Here is an 18,263-nt window from a genome sequence, read left to right as displayed (position 1 = left end):
ACATGCAGAAGAATGAAACTAGACCACTCTCTTTCACCATACACAAAGATAAACTCAAAATGGATGAAAGATCTAAATGTGAGACAAGATTCCATCAAAATCCTAGAGAAGAACACAGGCAACACCCTTTTTGAACTCGGCCATAGTAACTTCTTGCAAGATACATCCACGAAGGCAAAAGAAACAAAAGCAAAAATGAACTATTGGGACTTCATCAAGATAAGAAGCTTTTGCACAGCAAAGGATACAGTCAACAAAACTCAAAGACAACCTACAGAATGGGAGAAGATATTTGCAAATGACCTATCAGATAAAGGGCTAGTTTCCAAGATCTATAAAGAACTTCTTAAACTCAACACCAAAGAAACAAACAATCCAATCATGAAATGGGCAAAAGACATGAAGAGAAATCTCACAGAGGAAGACATAGACATGGCCAACATGCACATGAGAAAATGCTCTGCATCACTTGCCATCAGGGAAATACAAATCAAAACCACAATGAGATACCACCTCACACCAGTGAGAATGGGGAAAATTAACAAGGCAGGAAACAACAAATGTTGGAGAGGATGTGGAGAAAAGGGAACCCTCTTACACTGTTGGTGGGAATGTGAACTGGTGCAGCCACTCTGGAAAACTGTGTGGAGGTTCCTCAAAGAGTTAAAAATAGAGCTGCCCTACGACCCAGCAATTGCACTGTTGGGGATTTACCCCAAAGATACAAATGCAATGAAACGCCGGGACACTTGCACCCCGATGTTTATAGCAGCAATGGCCACGATAGCCAAACTGTGGAAGGAGCCTCGGTGTCCAACGAAAGATGAATGGATAAAGAAGATGTGGTTTATGTATACAATGGAATATTACTCAGCTATTAGAAATGACAAATACCCACCATTTGCTTCAACGTGGATGGAACTGGAGGGTATTATGCTGAGTGAAGTAAGCCAGTCGGAGAAGGACAAACATTATATGTTCTCATTCATTTGGGGAATATAAATAATAGTGAAAGGGAATATAAGGGAAGGGAGAAGAAATGTGTGGGAAATATCAGAAAGGGAGACAGAACGTAAAGACTGCTAACTCTGGGAAACGAACCAGGGGTGGTGGAAGGGGAGGAGGGCGGGGGGTGGGAGTGAATGGGTGACGGGCACTGGGGGTTATTCTGTATGTTAGTAAATTGAACACCAATAAAAAATAAATTAAAAAAAAGAGTTGCAATTAATATTTGCAATTATACTCTAATTATGGTTTTTAAAAAAATCTCTGTCAGACTTTCAGTCTGCCTTCCATAAGGGGTATCTAGGTATGTCTATCTCTCTAAATTGAATTCTAGAATTCAAGGGTAGCTTCTTCCTTCATTGTTAAAATGAATGGAATCAAAGTTATGCCTCTTCTTAATGTGAATTACATTAACCTCCGAGAGAAAAGAGAGATACTGAGCCCCTGATGATTGTAGACACAACTGGCCAAACCAGCAAATTGCTTATGTCATTGTGGATGGAATCAGTTTGAAAACTAGCAGTATGGAAGAAAGTATCTGCTACTTGGAGGCTGTCAGAAGCTAGTAGGTGAAGATATTTATTTGTGATTTTATTGTATGCCAGCTATAGTTCTAGATACTGAGTAATAGAGTAATGAAACAACAGTTCTAGATACTGAGTAATAGAGTAATGAAACAACAACCAAGTTCCCTGCTTTCATTGAACTTGCATCTCCTGGGAGAAAATAGACTATATACAAGAACAGTATTTGATAATAACAAGTGCTGTTCATAGAGATGGGGAAGACTTGGGAGAACAGATTTTGGGGAGAAGATAGAATCAGAATTTCTATTTTAACCACATTAAATTTAAGATGTTTATTTATTTATTTTTATTTTTATTTTTTTATTGGAGTTCAATTTGCCAACATATGTTTATTTAGACATCTGGTTGGAAGTATAAGGGAGGAAACAGGAGATATCAAGTTTTCAGCTGAGTATACAAGCATGGAGTCTAGGAATAAGTCAGAGGAAGACATGAATTTTGAGTTACTGGTGTATAATTTACCTGAAAGCCATGGGGGGAAGACAATGGGGAGAGATGAGTGAAGAATAGGAGGTTCATAACAGAGTATGACATTCATGACAGAGTATGAGCTTTTGAGCTAGATGGTCATATTTTGTTTCACCATGTAAATACTCATTTTTCTTTTATTATGGTAAAATTTTAGTTAAATGCTGCTGAAGTATCTTCCATTCCCAGTTAGGCCAGAACATTAAATGGGAAATGGTACCTGTTGACAGTTGCCATTAGGGAGAAATTGAGAAGGTCAGAGTGATTTGGCCAATTAAGATAGGAAAAGGAGAAAGACAAATAAAATGTGATTTCACTCATGTAGAATCTAATAAAACCCCAAATGGAGAATCAAAAAAGAAGTTTCAGACCTGTAAATACAGAGAACAAATAGATGGTTGCCAGAGGGGAGTGTGTGGGTGGATGGGCAAAATGGGTGAAGGAGAGTGGGAGATACAGGTTTCCAGTTATGGAATGAATAAGTCACAGAAATATAAAAGGCACAGCAGAGAGAATATAGTCAGTGGTAGTGTAACAGCACTGTATGATGACAGATGGTAGCTATACTTGTGGTAAATATAACATAATGTACAAACTTGTTGAATCACTATGTTTTGTACCTGAGACTAATATAACATTGTATTACATTACATTAACATTTGTAAATGTTACATTTGGGTCAACTATGTCTAACTAAAAAAAATCAAAGAGCATTTCACAACTTGACCTATACTTTTAAAAGTCCTATCTCTTAAAACTTTCAGGACCTAGATACTATATTAAAGGAGACCTGGGATTTCTTTTTAGCTACTCTCAAAATGTAGCATGTCCCTTTCCTGATTAATATCTGTCAATAGTTTTCCCCATTGCCCTTATGTTAAAACCCAAATTCCTTAACTTGATTTATAAGCCTTTTAATTTATTTTTATTTTTTTATTTTTAAAATATTTTATTTATTTATTCATGAGAGGCACAGAGAGAGAGGCAGAGACATAGGCAGATTCCCTACAGGGGGCCTGATGTGGGACTCGATGCTGGGACACCGGGATCACAGCCTGAGCCAAAGGCAGTTGGTCAACTGCTGAGCCACCTAGGCATCCTGGTTTATGAGCCTTTTAAGATCTCATTCCTGTCACCCTTTTCAGCCTCATATACTTTATGCTCCAGCCATATTGGACTGTTTTTCATTTCCTGAGATGTCTGTACTATGCTACTCATCTCTTGACTCAGGTTTTTACATGCTATTCCATGCACTCCAATTCTCCTTCCATTCCCCTCTTGGTTGATTTCACTCATGCATCAGGTTTCAGCTTAAACATAGGGAAAGAGGGGAAGACCACTTCTGCTTAATCAAGGAGACCTTATCTGATTCCCTGAAAGAGGTCAGGTCTACCTGTGAATAGTTCAAGATACCCTATAAATTCCCAATGAAAACACATCACACATTTTAATGTTAAATGTTTGTTAAATCCTTGTCTTCCCATTAGGTTTTTTCTTATGTTTTATTTTTTAAAAAATTATAATTCTAGTATAATTAACATACCATATTATATTAGTTTCAGGTATATAACAGTGATTCAAAATTCTATACATTACTCAGCTCTGACTATAATAAGTATAGTCTTAATCCCTATCATCTATTTCATCTATCCCCTCACTTACCTCCATTCTGGTAACCATCTGATTGTTCTCTATTGTTTCTTTTTTTCTTTCTTCATTTATTTTGTTTCTAAATTCCACATGAGTAAAACCATACACTATTTATCTTTCTCTGACTGACTTATTTCACTTAGTTGAAATGCCTCCCCTCTCTTTTCAGACCCTGCTTCTTGGTATCCTCACAGCATCCTTTTCTTGCCTTCAAATCACACCATGCTTACCAAATGGCATTGTATTTGTCACTTTCAGGTTTTTCCCTCACCAATTGAGCAGTTGGCTAAATGAAGATACATCTTGACCTTAAGGATTCAGTCAGTTCAAGGCTCTTTGTAAGTATGACATACTAATAATTAATTTAGTGCAATGTGATAAATGATATAATAGAAATGTACTAGTAGTTTAGCGCCTGCCTTTGGCCCAGGGCTCAATCCTGGAGACCCGGGATCGAATCCCACGTCGGGCTCCCGGTGCATGGAGCCTGCTTCTCCCTCTGCCTATGTCTCTGCCTCTCTCTCTCTCTCTGTGTGACTATCATAAATAAAAAAAATTGAAAAAAAAAGAAATGTACTAGTAGTGCACTGTGGTATATTGGGTATTAAGCACATGAGTTCTGGAGTCTGATTGTCCAGGATTCCAATTTTACTTTTACTACTAATTACCTCTATGATTTCAAGAAGTTAAATAATATTACTAAATTTTATTTTCTCCATTTGTAGAAGAGAAATAAAAATGATATATGCTTTATAGTGTTAGAGAAGATAAAATGAGATTAGCCTATGTAAGGCATTTGGTGTTCTGGCCAGAGCACTGTAAGCATTCTATATATGTTAGCTATGGTGATTATATAAGTGGAAAGTTGAACTCCAAAAGGCTAGAGAGGAGAAATGATGTTTCCAGGAAAAGCTTCATAGGGAGGATGCTGCCTTCACTTCATTCTCTGAATAGTCTGAAAATTTCCAGATAAAGGAGGTATGGTTGAGAAGGGTATGAGGAGTTCCACGCACAAAAAACATCAAGTATGTTGGCAGGAATAAACTGGAGCAGCTACTCTGGAAAACAGTATGGAGTTTCCTCAAAAAGTTAAAAATAGAACTACCCTATGACTCAGCAATTACACTACTAGGTATTTACCCAAAGCAAACAAAAATACTCATTCAAAGAGGCACATGCACCCTGATGTTTACAGAAGCATTATCAATAATAACCAATTATGGAAAGAGCCCAAATATCCATCAACTGATGAATGGCTAAAGAAGCAGTAGTATATACATACAATGGAATATTACTCAGCCATCAAAAGAATGAAATCTTGCCATTTTCAACAATGTGGATGGAGCTAGAGTGTATTATGCTATATAAAATAAGTCAGTCAAAGAAAAACAAATACCATATGATTTCACTCATATGTGGAATTTAAGAAACAAAACAGATGAACATAGGGGAAGAGGGGGAAAAAGAGAGCGAGGAAAACTAAAAGAGATTCTTAACTATAGTGAACAAACAGAATTGATAGAGGGGAGGTAGATGGGAGGATGGGCTAAATGGGTGATGGGTATTAAGGACGGCACTTATTGTGATGAGCAGTGGGTGTTATATGCAAGTGGTGGAATCCCTAAATTCTACTCCTGAAACCAATATTACACTATATGTTAACTAACTAGAATTTAAATAAAAATTAGAAGAAAGAAGGAAGCATCAAGTGCAAGGGCATAGAGATATGAAAGAGCAAAGTTTGGGAAGTTTGAAGTAATATTTTGACATGGCTAGACCATAAGGTGCATGTGGGGTAGAAAAAAGAAAAAGGTGGAGAGATAAAGGTGAGTGCAAACTCAGGAAGAGTCTTGTTAATATACTAAAAGATTAATCCTTGATTTTATAAAGAGTAGGGAGTTATTCAAGAGTTTTTAGCTGGGGAATATCATGGTCAGATACTTTTTTAGAAACAAATCATCTTGTGTTGGGGCTGTGAGGTGATGAAGGACTGAATTCAGGTATTGGCAGTGCTAATGGGATAGGACGGATGAGGTGGAATTGGCAAGGCTGACAGTTTGATGAGATAAGGGGTTGAGGGAAAGACAATGATACCCAGGTTACAGATCTCAGTAACCTGGGATTTCAAAGAAGCAGAGTCTAACAGAACTCATGAATTTTGCAGTACCCTAAAAAGCCACTAGACATGCTGTCAGGAGCATTTGCATTCGAGGATGAAATAGTATATGTAGAATTGTGTTTTGTATTGAACAGTCCAGACAGCTTTAACTCTAAGTCTGTCATAGTCCATTATTGTTTTTCTGCTATGATGCTTGGTGGGGAAATCACCCAGGAATCATCACTGCAAACCAACAAACACCTCAAAGTACTTACTCCATCAAAGCTAGAGTGACAAGAGGGCGTAATCATTGAAATGCTACTTCATTCTGTATTTACACCCATACAACTGTCATCTGTGTAGACACACATCTACACTTTAGCAAAGGGTGAGTAGTCCATCAGGGTCTATAGCTGCAGTAATGAATCCTTTGCTTCTAAACAGTATTTTTTAGTTTATGTAGCACCTTCACATCTTTTCCCTAATAATTTTCACAACTAGTGTGTGAGAGAGGCAGGCACATGTTCTATTTTGCAGATGAGGAGATGGGCCCTCTGAGATGTTGAAAGATTTGGTCATTGTGGCTGAGCTGGTAAGTGATTGAGTTGGCTTTTGCATCAAGTTTTCTGTTATGGAGCTGCAGTTGGAATCCCATCTTTGGAGGCCACTTACTATTGTGCTGTGTCAGTATAATTTCTCAGTATGTTATTTACCATGTAGCTCAAAGAAATGATTCTTTTAAAACATTTCTTTATACTTACTGGAATCTATTGTTATATTGATATTATATCCATAGATAAATATATAGACACATCTGAAAGTTATATAGTATAGCATTTGCAAAAAAGTCTTTTGGTTAGAAGTGACAGGAAGAGAATGTGTTGCTTCACATAACTAGGTAGTCTGAGGTGGCCAGTGCTCCCTTCAGCAGTGGCTAGATCCAGGCTATTGCAATAATTCTACCTCCTGCACCCTCTCTCTTCTCCTGTCTTCTGCCATCCTTTCATCCCTCCCTCCTTCTATCTCTCACTCCTTGATCTCTGTTTTCTTTTGTGTTGGCTTCTTTCCAGGCAAAGTCTCTCTTTCTCTGCTTGGAAAGGTAATTTTGGAAGCTAGAAATTTAGGTAGCTTTTAGTGTTTATGATCTTGGCAATAAGGAAACCCTTTCTTTTAGCATCTATGTCAATATTTTCCAAAACATTGATTGATCTTTCTTGGGTCACATAAGGGTCGTGCCCTTATGTGAGAAAACCTGGTTTGGATAAAGTACCCCAATTTGGCAACTGGGATCAGGAGCCCAATGTTGTGGTGGTATGGTGTGGTCTCACCATGGCTGGAGAGTGTTGTTCCTCAAAGAGAAATTAGATTAAGAAGTAGGAGATAAAGATAGGAAAAGAGATGTTGATCACCCTGTACTCCGGGATTTCATAGGTAAGACAATCTTCAAGAAGGGTAAGACAATGCAGGGCTTCCCCTCCTAGCTCTTCTAGTCTTTACTGTGTAACTTTGAGAAGTTATCCTTTTTCAGACTTGGTTTTCTCAATTGTAAAATGAGGAAAAAGTTCTTCACTCAACTACTACTGTGGCTTCTGTGAAGATCTCAGGGAACCCCCAAGAGCTTTGCATATGTACAATGTCCTCTGAGGGGCTTGAGTCCTGCTAGGGTATGTCTAATTCCTGCTTTAACCTTCCTTGGCACAAAGTGTGTATTCAGGAAATGTCTGTGGTGCGGACACAGCATTTCAATACAGGACCTGTGGAGAAGCAGTACTTACCCAAAAGAATGTACTCCTAATTGTGGATTTATAAACATTTAAAGGAGGAAATATTTGGTGGCAAGGATGCCTTCAAGTACCCCTATGTGATGCCATTCCTCTGTTTTGCTCCAGAAAACAGCCCAATGTGGAGAAAAGAGAAGGCAATGTGGAGTCAGCCACCTATCAGCTGTATGACCTTGGGTGGCTACTTAATCTGAGAGTCATTTTTCTTGTTAAATAATGACAGTAGTAAATGCTATCCTTTTCCTGAAAGTGGCTGTCAAGAACAAATGAAGACAGACCTGAGTTGAGCTCTCCATTATCCATTTATGAGGTGTCCTGTTAGGGCCCTGTCCAGGCCCTCTTTGAATGGATTCTTTCTGTCATTTCCATGCTCTTTCCTTGCTTTGGTCGGCTTCTGCTGCTAATGGCCTGTAGTGGGTTGCCACTTTACTAAGTGCTGGTAATGTCCTTAACTAACCTTCGGAGGCCCTTAATCAATGACTGGTATGTCAGCCCAGCTCCCTTGCTCTGGTTGGTGTGACTCTGAGACAAAAATCAACCCTGTAGTACTCCCGTCTTGGATCAGGACTTGGTCTTAAAATCCTATCCTTGCTTGTCTCCTTCCTTTTTCCTCTCCTGTTTCTCCCACTCAGCTACTGGTTTCTCTTGGGAGCTCCTCCTTCATAAATTACTTGCACATAATGTTCATCTCAAGATGAGAGAAATTCATCTAGGATAATTTAGTAATTTCTAACCTTGGGCAAAGTAACTTATTAAAGGAACCTTATTTTCTTCATCTGGAAAAGGAATATGGTAATATCTACCACACATAGGTTATTGAATCATAGTAGTTATTCAGTAAATGGTAACAGTTATTTCTAAGCACATTGTGAGAATTTCTGCAAGTAGCAAGTTGTGAGGGTAACTTTTCATTTTATGATTGATATATTAGGGTAGCCCAGACTGATCAGTTCAAACTGGTGCTGGTGTCCAGCTCTCTGTGTAGCTGAATTTCTTTACTTTAAAATTCCAGGATCCATTTTTTCTTGTTTGTTACATAGTTCCACCACCTGCCTTTGTCCTGCCCCTGGGCTTGTGCCTCTGGGCTCTCTCTGCAGGTCCCTTGAGGAAGGCCCTTTTTGAGCCATTTGTGGAAATAGCCTTTGCTTCAGTGAGCAGGGATCTCCCTTCCCTCATTTCCAGATTAAGTGCCTGCTGCAGCTTTGCAAGTGAGCATTGACCAGGCACATTTATTGCTGTAGATGAACTGTGGCAGGCCAGCTGGGGATTGCCAGGCAGTGAAGGCTCCCACGTGCACAAAGCACTCAGACCCTTTGGCTCCAATTTGCTTCTGGCTCATGGGGAAATTGTAACGAGAATGTGAGTGACTGGTTGAACACAGAGGGAATTCCAGGCGGAAGGGCTGGAAAAAGCTTTGTCTGATCAAAGAGTGTGCGTTGCCACCCTGTTCAAGGCAGGAAGGTTAGACAATTTGCCCTGTTCACTCAGCTCTGCACCTTGGCTGCCAAACACCCATGCTTGCTTGGGGCTATGACAAGCCCTTTCTGTAGCTCTGTGTAGGAAGTGACAGCTGCCTGAGAAATATCAGGGGAAAGAGCGGAGGATTTCTCTCAAGGAAGTGAGCAGGGTTTGAAAGCAGTGTGCTTGGTATGATTAAAAAAAGAAAGAAACCAAAAGAATAGAGCACATTAAGGCAGAAAGGAGTCTAAGATCGTGCAATCTGATTACACACTTTACAGACAAAGAAACTGGTGCCCATAGAGGAAAAGGTTTTGTCCCAAAGTCACACAGCTAGTTAGTGTCAGAAAAAGGTTTAGAACCCAAATCTAGATAAATGAGCAAATAATTTTTCCTTCACACCCTTCTACTTGATTATTTCTTTCACCTTAGTTCTCCTTCTGATGGGCAGTTATTTAAGTCATACTTTACTATTCAGTATATACAATTTAAGTCACCGCTATGTGCCAGCAGGTCAGAGACAATCTTCTGTAATTTTTATAGTGATTTTATGAGCAGACATTGTTACCCTTGGTGATATTGTGAGAGGTGACAAAGCTTGCCGAGGTCACACAACTAAGCCCAACCTCTTCCTCTTTAATTAGACAATACCCCACAGTTTCCAAGCTTATAGTATTACCATGTGGTACTACTCTTAGGATTGCCTCCTGGGGTCTACCAGAACTATGGATAAAAATTTGGGAGAGAGGGGAGGGATTAAATGGGGCTAGACAGGAGAAGGCTAGCTTGAAGCAGTTGAGAAAATGTTGGCTGTAGGTAGCCTTTGAATTCCCCTTTAGCCGGAACAAATATGTCAATGGGATTCTTAAGGATGATGCCATGAAAGTATGATCCTTTGTTTCAGGTTTAAAATAGACTCATAAAACTTAAAATCTTGCCTTTGGCTTCTGCAAGAGAAAGGACAGGCCGAGTGGTACATGGGAAACATTTAATACATCGACTTGTATTCTTACAGATCATGAGGCCATGAGAGTTTTGAGCTTTGGAATGAGGAAAGGAAACCAATTTAGCCTCTTCTAACAAAAAAGCTTGTCTCATTCAAAGGAAAGTTGGCAAATCTTACTTTCAGAATGTAATTTTATTTCCAGAATGTATTAAGTATGACAGCAGACAAAATGCTTTTCTCCATGTGATCACTATTCAAAGCCAGTATGCATAAACAGTGCCTGCATCTCATGCAGCCCCCTGATGAGATATAAAACAGGCATTGTAGAATGAAATAGTTCTTAGAAAACATGGATCCTTGATATACCAAATTGCCCTGAAAACGAGGAAGAAAATGAATACAGGTAGTCAGAATAAAGATGAAAGTGTTTTCAACACATTTTTAATAGTTATAATGAGAAGACTCTTATTTATATTAGGTTATATTTTTCATTTTAAAATATTAGAACTAAAATCTTAAAAAGAAGAAAAAACACCCATAATGCTTGCACATTATATCACATTTAGAATTTTGGTTTGTGTGTTTTCAATCTTTTCTTATATGCTTGTTTTCTTATATAATTGTAATCTTATGTACAATTTCATTCACTAGTTTGTCCAATGCAAAATTTCCTATGTTATTATATAGTTTCCAAAAAGATGTCATTAATGGTTCCCTAACTTATTGAGTGGATGGAGCATAATTTAACCTCTTCCCTAACATAGAACAATTAGGTTGTTAGTGTGAATGCTATTAAATTTCATTAAAACTTTAGCATCCCTTGCATTGGCATATCTCTTAATCAGATAATATAATTAATTACATTAATAAATGTCTAAATTTAAAAACTATCCTTGCATTCCTGATGTAGATTCTACTTTGTTATGATGTATTCTGAATTCCATTTGCCACAGTTTTATTTAGAATTTTTATATCCATTTTCATAAATATGATTGATTTAAGCAGAAACACCAAATCAGCCTGTTCTCTTTGAAATCTCATGGTTCCCTTGTCAGAAAGATCTGGTTTTGGCTCATACTTTGTAATTTTATAAACTTTAACAAATTACTTAGCCTTTTAAAAATCTGTTATCTGGGTATTTTAAGTAAATAGTGAATCACCAACTTCTGAAACCAATATTACACTATGTGTTAACTAGCTAGAATTTAAATAAAAACTTGAAACAAAACAAAAGAAAAAATAAATAAATAATTGGTAGAATTCTACAAAAACATCTGTTATTGTGTTTTTATTTGGTTGTATTTTTTAAAAATAGGACTCAAGGGATATGATACTTAGCAGTGATTAAGTACTCGGCTCTGAAAGGTAATTTTTTTTTATTGGTGTTCAATTTGCCAACATATAGAATAACACCCAGTGCTCATCCCATCAAGTGCCCCCCTCAGTGCCTGACTAAGTGACCACCCCCCCCCCCCCCCCCGCCCACCTCCCTTTCCACCACCCTTTGTTCATTTCCCAGAGTTAGGAGTCTCTCATGTTCTGTCTCCCTTTCTGATATTTCCCACTCATTTTTTTCTCCTTTCCCCTTTATTCCCTTTCACTAATTTTTATATTCCCCAAATGAATGAGACCATATAATGTTTGTCCTTCTCCAATTGACTTACTTCACTCAGCATAATACCCTCCAGTTCCATCCACGTCGAAGCAAATGGTGGGTATTTGTCCTTTCTGATGGCTAATATTCCCTTGTATACATAGACCACATCTTCTTTATCCATTCATCTTTCGATGGACACCGAGGCTCCTTCCACAGTTTGGCTATTGTGGACATTGCTGCTAGAAACATCGGGGTGCAGGTGTCCTGGCATTTCTGAAAGGTAATTTGAATGTTACAAGCACTGGATAGGTTAGGGTCATTGTAAATCCAGATAGATCCACACCACATTTAAAATTGTGACATTTTTCTTTATTACCCTATGTTTTAAATAAGCAACCTTTCAAGATTGGCAGAATGAATCATGTGGATTAGTGCAAATGTGTGAGAAGGTATAAGCAAACTACTGTATAGGTACAATCTGGTGGATCCGACAGCTGGATCTGATGTTTGCTGGCTGAATAGGAAGGATTCTCAGGCCTGCCCACCTGGACAAGACCCACAACCACAGGTGATTCTCATGTGCATCTCAGACAAACACAGTTGTAGGGGAAAGAGAATCTGACATTTTGGTCACACTGGGTTTCCTACTATTGGTCTCAGGAAAACTCCCTAAACCTTTCTGGACCTCAGTTTTATCATCTCTAGTAAAGGTTTAATACTTCTATTATAGGGTTACAAGTCTTTCATGTAGGTAGTGCTCAATAAATAAATAAATAGTGCCACACTATTATGTTATTCCCTTGACAGTGAGGTACTTCTCCTTACATGTTAATGTTTCTGTGGTTGAGATGCATCTCGAAACTCAGACAAACAGTGGTCAGTTGCCGGGCAGAAGAGTTTGTTACTGGATTTTTACATTGCCTTAGATGTGTGAACTTTTCCATACATGGAGGTTATTTAAACACATGATTGTTAACTCAGTTGAATTATTTGTATCACTGTTGTAACTTGGGGGCTTGGTAGCTTAACTTCCGGATCTCTGACTATTGATTTAAATGCATTAAAAAATACCCCATTGTAATGCAGCATTAAAATGAAAAAATTTTATTGTTTCCACAAGAATGACTGACATATGCCAGGCAATGCAATGAAAAGAAATAGAAACTGCCAAATATCTTAGAATAGATCATAAAAATGCTAACGTGGGAAGTTGGGGTAACCAATTTATGTGTCTGAACTACTGTCATTTAGGTGCCAAACAGCCTCTCTCTCAAAAGCAGTTGGCTGACTTTCAAGAGAGGCTGGCTAACTTTCAGGACATTCCTTCAGTTAAGAAAAAGGATAGAGCTCCAAGGGCATGCCAATGAAACGCCAATATTCTTCTCGATGCCTGAAAATAGCACTGTTAATCCTAGAGGTATGAAAAGGCCACTATCATGAGCATAGTTTATGCAAATCTGAAACTTAAGCTCCAAACTTGATTAGGACACTGAAGAAAAAGTATGGACAAATATAGATTATTGTTAAATCTATAAAGGTGAATATTTATGTGGTTCTTTCCCCTACTCCAAAGCTGTAATAAAATGGTGTGATTTACAGTGAATAACATTAGAACTCAGTATAATGTGACAGTGTGTGATGCTGTAATTTATAAAATATATATATATTATTTATAAAATAAATAATATATATATATATATATTTGAACTTCCTCTCCTTTCTGTCACAGGTCTTCTAAAACCCCTGACATTTTTTGAGTGATGAGAATGCTAAAGGTGTTTTTGTGATGTTGATCAGGTGACTTTCAAAATGCCTGCTCATCACCTGAGGATGGCTGGTCACCAGAGGAACCAGTATTGTGATTAAAAGTTTGGAACTTTCATTCCTATTCCTATTTCTCTCTCCTCAAGGGAAGGGGGAGGAGCTAAAAGTTGAACCACTGGCCAGTGAGTTAATGAGTCAAGCCTGTGTAATGAAGCCTCCATAAAACCCCCAAAAAACAGTGGTTGGAGGACCTCTGTGTTGATGAACACATGAAGATTTAGGGGGAGTAGCCCATATGAAAGTGTATGCCCTTCCCCCATATTTTGCCCTATTCTTGAGTTACAGCCTTTTAAAATAAACAGGTGATCTAGTGTATAAACAGGCTTTTTGAGTTCTGTGAGCTGCTCAAGCAAGTTAATTGAACCCAAGGAGGGGATTGTGGGAATCACTGGGCTTGCAATGGGCATTCTGAGTTGTTGGAACCTCCATTTGTTGGTCAGAAGTACAGGTAACAACCTGAGTTTGTGACTGGCATCTGACGTGGAGAGAGGGCAGTTCTGTGGAACTGAGATTTCACCTTGTGGAATCTGATGCTATCTCCAGCCAGATAGTTCCAGAATGGAGTTGATTATAGGACACCCAGCTGGTGTGCTGACCATTGCTTGTTTCTGTGGGCACCCTCCCTCTCCACTCGCCACACATACTGGAATTGGTGATCAGAGTATCTATTTACAGGGTAAGTGGCTGATTACCTTAGCATCTGTACCTGGACCTCTCTAGCAGGCTAGACCAATTCTGCTGTGTAGCACAGTTTGCTGTTTTGTGTTTTCTTATAAATCTGGGCTTTGTCCACCTAGGAAGGCTTGGTATTTTTTTGCTGCTTTAAAGAGATAACAGAAGTAGGGAGTTATTCATCCTAGTAAGCACTACAAATTCAAGTGGGCTTTTTGATCTGAGTTTTAGTACAATTGCAGAGATGTAAGTGACGTTAACATGAAGCTTAAATAGTAATAAATGTTCACATTGTTTGATGCCTTCCTCTTCTGAAATGCTAGTCACACATTCAGTCCCTTGTGTAATCCTATTTAGAAACCACAAGCACTTTGTGATGGTAGGAGAGCCCTTAAAATTGAGTTAGGTTTTTTATCCCCCCATATGCCATCTTCACGTCGGTTCTACATTTCCAACTTATGTATATTAGTGATGTATTTGCCAGTACCAGGCAACTGTGATATACTTACATCTTAGGCAGTGATACCAGTAGTAAAGGATGTTTTGTCTCACTGACAATCATGGCTGAATGGGGCAAAGAGTACAAAATGTATCAGAGGTGTAATCAATCCTGTATTTTAATCTCCGCTTCTTTCATATATTCCATGTGGGATACTGGAAAAATACCCAATCTTCAAAAACCTTAGTTTCCTTATTCGTGAAATGGCATTAATAATACATACTTTTTGAATTTGCTGTGACTATAAATTTATTTAAAAGCACATTGCCTGGCACATAGTACATGGCACAAATAAATGCTAGCTTCCCACCCATTACATCATTTTTTTCTTCTTAGTCAATAATAGATCAAAGTTCATTCTCCAGAGCAAGAGTTCTCAAAGTGGTCCCCAGACCAGCAGCATCAGCATTAGCTGGGGGTTGTTAGAAATTCAGATTCTTGGGCCCCATCACAGATGTCTGAATCAGAAATTCTGCAGATGGAACTAAGAAATCTGTGAACTCCTCCAGGTGATTCTGGTACATAGTAAAGTTTGAGAACTACTGCCCTAAAGTTTAGGCTTCCTGTTTAAACTAGAGTCCAGCATTTTGTTTACACTGTTCTTGTTACTCCTGAACAAATCTGAATGTTGCACAAGTTACAAGAGCCCAGTTCCCTAGTCTAATGCCCAGTAATGTCCTTGTGTTCTTGTGTGCTTGCTCTTATCCTGGAGGGAGATGGGATTTCAAAAGCAAGGAGTAATAGTAGTGATTCATTCCAAGATGGAGAATCAGCGCTCAGTGAAAATTCTCTTTGTTCTATTTTTTCAGCCTAAACCATGCTGGCTTTCTTGGCATTGTCAATCTTTAAAATTTCTGCCAATATAATGCATGTGAGATTGCTTATATTTTTGGGTTTAACTCATGTTTTACTGATTCTAATGCTTATTATCTGTTCAATTGTTGGTCAGTTGTTTGCACTTTTATGAAATGCTGGCTATGTCTGTTAGTCATTTTTCTATAAGAGTGCTTACTTAGCTTTTTCTTTTTTTTTCCTTTTTATTGGGATATAATTGACATGGCATTGTTTAAGGTGTACAATATGTTGATTTGAGTACTTATATATTGCAAAATGATTACCACCAGAGTATTCTCTGACATCTTCATCACATCATGTAATTGCCATTTCCTTTTTTCAGGGAGAACATTTAAGATCTGTTCTCTGAGCAACTTTCAAATATATACACTATTTAAAAATTTTTTTGTTTACTTATTTATTTTAGAGAAGGAGAGAGCACAAGCAGAGGGAGGAGAAGAGTGGGAGGGAGAAAGAATCTCAAGCAGACTGAATGGTGGTTGCAGAGCCTGACATGGGGCTTGATATTATGACCCTGAGATTATGACCTGAGCTTAACCAACTGAGCTACTCAGGCATCCCTCAGTATATAATACAGTATTATTGACTATAGTCACCATCCTTTACATTAGATGCTCAGAACTTTTTCATCTTTTAATAAAGTTTGTTTCTTTTGACCAGTATTTTCTCATTTCCCTCATCCTCCAATTCCTGATAACCACCACTATTCTCCTAGTTTCTATGAGTTTGGCTTTTTTAGATTCCACGTATAAGTCATACTACTTGTCTTTCTCTGATTTATCTCACTTAGCTTAATACCCTCAGGGTTCATCTATGTTGGCATGAATTGCAGAATTTCCTTCTTTCTAATGGCTGAATAATATTCTATTGTGTGTGTGTGTGCATATACCACATACATGCCTTATTTCAATGAATTGTCTTTCTGTGTATTCTTGTAGCTCACTGAGTTTTCCTAAAGCAGCTGTTTTGAAAATTTTATTAGGTAAATTGTAGGTTTCCTTGTCTTTGGGTTTGGCTACTGGAATATTTTTATGGTCCTTTAGATGTTTTCTTGATTTTTCATATTCCTTTGAGTTTCACATTGCTGTCTTTACATTGGAAGTAGCAGTCACCTCGTCCAGTTTTTAGTGACTTCTTGGAAGAAATATCCTCCATTTGCCCTGCTAGAGATTTTTGTTTTTAAGGATTTTATTTATTTATTCATGAGAGACGAAAGAGAGAGAGAGAGAGAGAGAGAGATAGGCAGAGACACAGGCAGAGCAAGAAGCAGGCTCCATGCAGGGAGTCTGATTTGGGATTCAATCCCGGGACTCCAGGATCATGCCCTGGGCTGAAGGCAGGCACCAAACCTCTGAGCCACCCAGGGACCGCCCCCCCCCCCCCCCCCCTTGCTAGAGATTTTGAGGCTTTTTTGGTCCTCCTGTGGTTACACCTGCTCCAGGCTTCTTGCTCCCTCTTGTGGCAGAAATTTTAAAGCTTGATGCCTCTGGATCCTGAAACAATCCATGTAAAGCCTGACAGCCTCTCATTTGTTTTCCCAAAGATGGTGCTATGTTCAAGTGTATGTTCTCTCCCTGGACCACAGGTTAGGGCCTGCATTCCCATGCGCTCACTTGCCATCTTCCAAAGCTCACCTTCGCTGTAACCTACAGGAGGGTGAATAGGTAGACAGCCACAGAGGTGTGTGTGGTTGAGGCACTGGAAGTGCTGGGGATGTCTGGTCTTTTGGAGAATCCATGGATGGGATTCTTCCAGCAGCTCATGGGTAGGCTTCTAGACAGAGCCTACCATACAGTTATTCCCTTTAATGCTGAGAGTCCTTGGTACTTTCCCTAGTACATGTCTACCCCTCTAGTCATGGAGTTCTTGATTCAGTACTGGATGGAGCAGGAGAAAAATGAACCCCTTCGGTGAGACCACTTGGGGAAGCCAGGTGCTCACTCACCTTCTCTCCCTTTCTCCCAGGGGGTGGGGTAATCTCTCTGGGCCCTAAGCTGCCCACCTTGGGGGAGAGGTGACATGGGTAAAGTCAGACTGTTCTCTTACTCCAGTATATTGGATTTTTTTTTTTTTTTTACTTCGAGTGCTGGATCTTCTTTGGAAACCTGGACTTTGACAAAAGCTCTTTCATGTGTTGGTAATTGTAGGAGTCTATGTTCTGTAGGGATGCCTGGACCTCAGTGGTGGAGAGGTGCTAGAGCTGGTTTATAGGTCATGTTAGGGTCAATAGCCCTACCGAGGGCTCTTTGCCCATTACCTAGGCACAGGTGGGTGAGACTGCTCCCAGATCCTTTGGTGCTAAATTCTACACCTCCCAAAAAGGTACTTTTAAAATCTTTTTTTTTTTAAATTTTTTATTTATTTATGATAGTCACAGAGAGAGAGAGAGAGAGAGAGGCAGAGACATAGGCAGAGGGAGAAGCAGGCTCCATGCACCGGGAGCCCGATGTGGGATTCAATCCTGGGTCTCCAGGATCGCGCCCTGGGCCAAAGGCAGGCGCTAAACCGCTGCGCCACCCAGGGATCCCCCAAAAAGGTACTTTTATTTGTAGTTGGATGGGGAATATCAAGGGAGGCAAAAATGAGGGAGACCTTATGCTGCCATGATGCTCATGTCATTTCCTGCTTAGTTTTTAAAAAAGTGATTCATAAGAATTTTTTACATTAAATTCAACCAAATGAGTTGTCAATATTTACTCTTTTGCCACTAAAAATAATGGTTTTGTATTGTTCAACTTCATCTACTTTGGATAAATAATTCTGTTTTGTTTTATAAATATTTTCCTCCAGCTTATGGTTTATCTTTTCATTTTCTTCATGGCT

At 38.9% G+C, this 18,263-nt stretch overlaps 1 long non-coding RNA gene across 1 annotated transcript in view; it reads left to right on the top strand.

The window, feature by feature from the left end:
* The first annotated feature begins 3,966 nt into the window (after positions 1 to 3,966).
* Positions 3,967 to 18,263, top strand: part of LOC140615580 (uncharacterized) — a 106,071-nt gene continuing 91,774 nt past the window's right edge. The window contains exon 1 of the long non-coding RNA XR_012016089.1: positions 3,967 to 4,048. This is a non-coding gene — a long non-coding RNA (uncharacterized lncRNA). The remainder of the gene's footprint in view (positions 4,049 to 18,263) is intronic.

The sequence above is a fragment of the Canis lupus genome, chromosome 23, assembly GCF_048164855.1.
Source record: "Canis lupus baileyi chromosome 23, mCanLup2.hap1, whole genome shotgun sequence".
Classification (NCBI taxonomy): Eukaryota; Metazoa; Chordata; class Mammalia; order Carnivora; family Canidae; genus Canis; species Canis lupus.
Note: the sequence above shows the minus strand (reverse complement) of the source record. Positions and strands in the feature narration are given on the sequence as shown.